Source organism: Arvicanthis niloticus, chromosome 1, assembly GCF_011762505.2.
Source record: "Arvicanthis niloticus isolate mArvNil1 chromosome 1, mArvNil1.pat.X, whole genome shotgun sequence".
Taxonomy (NCBI): domain Eukaryota; kingdom Metazoa; phylum Chordata; class Mammalia; order Rodentia; family Muridae; genus Arvicanthis; species Arvicanthis niloticus.
Window position 1 is genome coordinate 106,612,330 of NC_047658.1, and position 6,000 is coordinate 106,618,329.

Here is a 6,000-nt window from a genome sequence, read left to right on the forward strand (position 1 = left end):
TCAGCAAAGACTGTTATTACCACTTGTCTTGATTATTGCACAGGAGGTCTTGGAAGGAAGCATAGAGAAAGAGACACATGATGAGGCCTACTTGTGAAGAACTCAAAACTTATTCTATGATAATACAATTGCTTGCATAGGAAATCAGGGCAATCTACAGATCAAAATTAATAAGCAGGCTTAGCAGCCAGGTTTGGTAGAGTACACCTTTAGTCCCAGCACTGGGGAGGTGAAGGCAATTGGATCCCTGAATTTGGGGCCAGTCTGATCTATAGAACAAGTTCCAGGATAGCTGGGGCTACACAGAAAAAATGCTTTGTCAAAAGAGAAGGAGGAAGAAAAGGAGGAGGAGAAAAGCAAAGCAAAGAAACAACAGAAAAGAAAAGAAAGATGAGCAACGTAGGCTAGGTAGCCACAAAGTCAAAAATGTATTCGCTTCGATAGGACAACACAAAACAGGTTTTATTTTATTTTTTTAGTATTGTGGATCAAACCCAGGACCTTGCATTTGTTAAGCACACACTTAAAGATTTTTTTAACAAGGATTTCATTTGCAATTACACTACAAAATATCAGATATGAGCAATAAAAAAAATAGTCAAAGATAAGCAAATCCCTTCACAGGAATCTGCAAGATGTAATCAAAAGGACGTAATGAGAGTCTGAACATAGAGATGCATGCGTGCTCCTAACGCAGAAGACTAATAAAAATTTAGAGCCAGCTGGGACATCTCATGGCCTTGATCCCAGCGCCAAAAAGAGAGAGGCGGGTGGATCTTCATCAGTTCAAGGGCAGTCTGATCTACATAGTGAGTTCCAGGACAACCAAGGCTGCATAGTGAGATCCTGTTTAAAAGAAAAAATGTGGGTGAGAGAGGTGAGTCACACCTGCTGTACTGCACTAGACTAGCAACCAGAGTTTGATTCCTGGAACCCACATAAAGGTGGAAGGAAAGGACCACTCCACAGAGTTGTTGTGACTTCCGCATCAGATAGCATGCAAGCCTGCACACACCAACGTGCACACAGAACACAACAATGATATTTTTTTAGAAAGATTTGTAGGTAATCAGACACACTCCAATCCAATCAAATCCCAGGTTTCTACAGCACGTAGCTAATTCTGAATATACAAGTGTGGTCAAGAAATTTTTTGTTTTGTTTTGTGTGCTGTATTTAAATGTACCACACGTATGTAGTGTCTGTAACAGCCAGAAGAGGGCAGCATATTCCTCTGGAACTGGAGTTCCAGGTGATTGCGCTGCCCAGTGTGGATGCTAGGAACTAAACCCAGGTTCTCTGAGAAAGTTCTCTTAACTGCTGAGCCATCTACCCAGCCCCTAGCCAAGGAATTCTTTGAAAAAACATAAGGAGAAAGGGTGGATTTTGTATATAGAGATTTCTGCCATTTGGGGACAGGGTGGTGCTTTTTGACAGACAAAAATGCCCATGGGAATTAACAGATAGTAGCAATAGACACAGAGCACACACTTGATTTAACAAAATCACAATGGGAGATCTGATAGCAAAGAACTATTCCCAATAAATTATGCCCAATCAATCAGACATTTCGGGGGGTGGGGGGAATTATGACATCATGCATCATGATGACCTGCCAGTTCATGAATATAGGTTTAGCCAAATCAAGTACACATGTGCAATGAAAAATAAACAAGATGGCTCCCAAATTTTTGTTTGTACACCTTGAAATCTAAAGGCCACCCAGCACCCTCGACTGACATGTTCATGTCACTGATTCCAATTCAGTGACTATCATGAAGGAATCATCCCTACACTGACAACATGAGTGAATGACAAACATGTAACATGAGAAAGGCCCCTCACCAACATGCCCTCATTATCCACAAAAAGATCCCAGGATACACAAAGGAAAAATAAAATGGGCCAATGAAACTGCTGTTCGTGAAGACTTCAGCTTATGGGGGGGGGGGGACACAGAGAGGCAAACACAGAGCACAGGTGTGTGCACCTGAGGATGTCTGGGCAGGAGTGTAGCTTCCTGCACATCTAGCCCCTGCTTTCCTGGCAGTGCTTTTTTGCCACAGGTCTTCACGGGGACCAAGGCTTAAAGCTTACTGGTGTGAGAGATCACACCAGGTTCTTAGGAATGTCCCCCTTCAGGCTTGCTTCAGGGCGAGTGGCTGAGCTGGAGATGCCTGTCCTGTGTGTGTCATCATTTCTGTCCCAGCCACATAGGTGTAGGCTGTGCACAGAAGCCAGCTAGCAGTGCACCCTCATACCATCCATGGTCCATACTCAGTGGGAACCAAAGGAGAACGTAAGGGGAGAGAGCAAGTTATGATGTCAATACAAAAGTTTTAGGACTAGAAACATGGCAGTAAGATCGAATTCTGGGTAAACAGTCCTGCAGACCCAAAGCACAGGATCTTCGTGACTGGGGCAACAACAGGATATTTGCAAGGAGTCCTGGTAAGGATGCAGTGTTGGTACTGTAGCAGAAGCCAGAGGCTTTGAGCCAGACCATGAATGACTCATTGCAATGAACATTTGCAAGTAAAGATATGTGGACAAAATGCCATGGGACACACTGGGACACAATTCCGCTCCCATAATGAGATTCTGAGGGGGGACAGGGTGGAGGGTAGAACTGAAGGGATGGGAATATAAATGGAATTGAGGTGTATGATGTGAAATTCACAAAGAAAGAGTAAAAAGTTTTTTAAGAGAGAGAAAAAATAAAATCAGGAAGGGCCAAGGATGCCCCACATTAAAAAAATAAAAAAATAAAAAGACGTGGACAAAACTAGGTGCCTGCAATGAGCCTAGAGAAAAGATGTAGGCAAAGTTCTGAGTGGAGAAGACTGTGGTTATGGAGTTCTTGAATGATTGATAGCAGGTATCAAGGCTTCTTTGGAATTTAGATTCTTGCATATGTTTATAAGAATGACTAACAGTTTTATTTCAGAATATCAATATTTACCCCACACCAGGAATTATATTCTTTGCATTTTTATTTTAAAAAATAAATATTGGCTTCAACATGTACACGTGATTTGGCAGCTTGTCAAAATTCCTATCAGAAAAATGTGAGCCAAGCTTTGAAACTCCCATTCCACCTGACGCCAAGTGTCGCTGGCCAAGCTGAGTGCTGACCAGTGGGCCACAAGCAAAGACAGCCTTTATGTGACAGAGAGACAGGTCAGGGGTCGAGACAAATCCTGATCACATTTGAATATGACCAATATGGAGCAGGATCTCTGAGAAAAGATCAAGGTCCCAGGTACCTGGTAGAAGATATAGAATAGGAGGTGGCCAAAGGAGGCAACCCCCAGGCAGGGAGAACAGCTCCAGCCAAGAACAGCAGTGGGCAGAGCTCTCTGTGCAGCAGGACAGGCCAGCAGGAAAGAGTGATAGATGGATAAAGAATGAGTAGGCCAGGAAGAAGAAGGAGGAGGAGGAGGAGGAGGAGGAGGAGGAGGAGGAAGAGGAGGAGGAGGAAGAAGAGAAGGAGGAGGAGGAGGAAGAGGAGGAGGAGAAGGAGGAGGAAGAGGAGGAGGAGGAAGAAGAGAAGGAGGAGGAGGAGGAAGAGGAGGAGGAGAAGGAGGAGGAAGAGGAGGAGGAGGAAGAAGAGAAGGAGGAGGAGGAGGAAGAGGAGGAGGAGGAGGAGGAGGAAGAGGAGGAGGAGAAGGAGGAGGAGGAGGAGGAGGAGGAGGAGGAGGAGGAGGAGGAGGAGGAGGAGGAGAAGGAGAAATTAGCTGTCAGAAAGCCAGAGTGTGTCACGTCACAGCTTGGACCAGGGACCTGCTGGTACACTCACCACCTTTCCAGAGTTCTCACTGCCTTAGGATAAGCCTTAGGAGGAAAATGCCAAGCCTACATTAGGCACACCACATGAGCAGGGAGTGGCAAGGGGAAGCCATTCCCACGATCCAGAGACCCTCGGACACCCAGGTACCATCCGTGCTGCTCATCAGATGATAATATGGAGCGCCTGTTCTAAGCTTGCTCTGCCCTCCAGTGTCATCTTCTCACACACCCTTAGTCAGCATCTACAGTGTGCAAAGTACAGAGAACCGGGACCAATACCAATACCGTTCCCTTGCAGTAAAGTTCACTATAAATGCACATGCATGGGCAGACGTTCAGTGAGGCTAACGAAATGTCTAGCTGATAAAGGCCAAACTTTTAGGAAAGTAGCTGGTATCTAAAGAGAGACGATAGTCCCCAGCCGTCCAAAGTCCCCTTCCCATTCCCCACAGCATTCATGCCCCAGCCCAGTGAAGGAGCCATGGTGTTACTCAAGCTTGATGGCAAGGGTCTGGTGAGCAGATTTGACTGTCGAAGCTAAAACTGAGTTCGCTTCTATATTCAAACTTCATTCAAGTTGGATACACTTTTTTCCCTGAAGTAGATGGTCCATCATTAGAGCCAGAAATTGTATTGCAGTCACCCTGTAAGTTTTGGGTTGTCTACCCCTTCTAGTCGATGCAGGGTCGTTTCCTTTAACCCAATGCTCAAGGGCATCTGTGAAGCCACCAGTCCCCGCCTTGGCCACCAGAGCCTTCTCTTTGTAGTCATATCTACCTAGGTTGCTCAAGAGAACATGGATTCAGAAGAAAGGGGGAGCACAAGCTGAGGTGCACCAGCTGTGGGATGCACAGGCTTAGGGAGCACAGATGGGAAGAATGTGAACTAGAGGAAAGCACTAAGCTGCAGGGAGCACTGCATGAGGAAAGAGCACAGTCTGGGAAGCATAAGCTTGGGCAGCACAAATTTGGGGAGCACAGGCTCAGGGAGAACAGTCTGAGGACAACATAGGCTGCAGAGGACCATAGACTAAAGGAGCACGGACTGGCAGGAGTGGATTGAAGAACAGTCTGGGGAGTGAACAGGCTAGGTGGAGGACAGGCTGGGGAGCACAGGCTGGATGGACAGACTGGGAGTGTACAGGCTGGGTAGAGGACAGGCTGGAGAGCACAAGCTAGGTGAAGGGCAGGCTGGGGAGTATACAGGGTAGTTGGAGGACAGGCTGGGGAGCACAGACTGGGTGGAGGACAGGCTGAAAGTGGAGAACAGGTTAAGAGAGCACAGACCAGGACAGCACAAGCCGGAGGAGATGGTGGCTGAGAATCATCAAAACTTGAGCAAAGGAAGGCTGCAGCTTCCCAGACCCAAAGCAGAGGACTGAGGCACAGGGCTCGCAGGCTGCAGTTAAAAGCCCAGGTATCCAAGAAGGCCTGCTGGCCACATCTGCCAGCCTTCTGGCCCAAAACAATGTTAAAGAAGTGAGTAGACCAGAGCAGCACACCTGTGAGATGTCTTTTCTCCAGCTCAAGTTTCCAGCACCTTCCATCGCCTACTCTGGCTGCAAGCTCATGAATGGCCAGTAATTGGAAGCCTTAAGGGCAGATTGCTGAGACTTAGCATCCCTAACTGCCTGCACCCTTGGACTTTGCATGAACAGTTACAAACTCACCCTCCTTCACTCAAGGAGCACATAGTAGGGTGTCTACTATTATATCTGATCAGGCTCGTCTCTGGGGATAGGGCCAGCAACGCCAGGAGCCAATCTGACCTGCAGTGTGCTTCAGGAGCTCTTCTACTGGCTAAGGTTGTAGAGACCGTCAGAAACAAAAACACTAGCCAGTGGAAGGGGTTCTATGCCTGTTCTTTGCCAAGTTTGGGAGAGCCATCTAGTCCTTTGCCGTGCTTGGGGTGAATGAACACCCGACTCCCTGCCCATCACTGGACCCAGCCAAGAAAAAGGTTCTAGGTGAAGGTTCTAAAGAACCCAGTACCTGCCCCAGTCCGCGGCTGCCACTGGAAGTGACTGCAGCAACCCCGCCCCTGGGCTGGGTGGGGCGGGAACTGCGAAAGTCCTGAGGCCCGGCGTGATCTAGGTGGGCTCAGCTCTGGTATACCCTTTCAGGTGGGTGCAGACCCCCCAAGGCGGCCGCTGCGTGGAGTGGCTCCGCCCCGAACTGTCACGGACAGCGCAGGCAGGCGCAGGGTGCACCC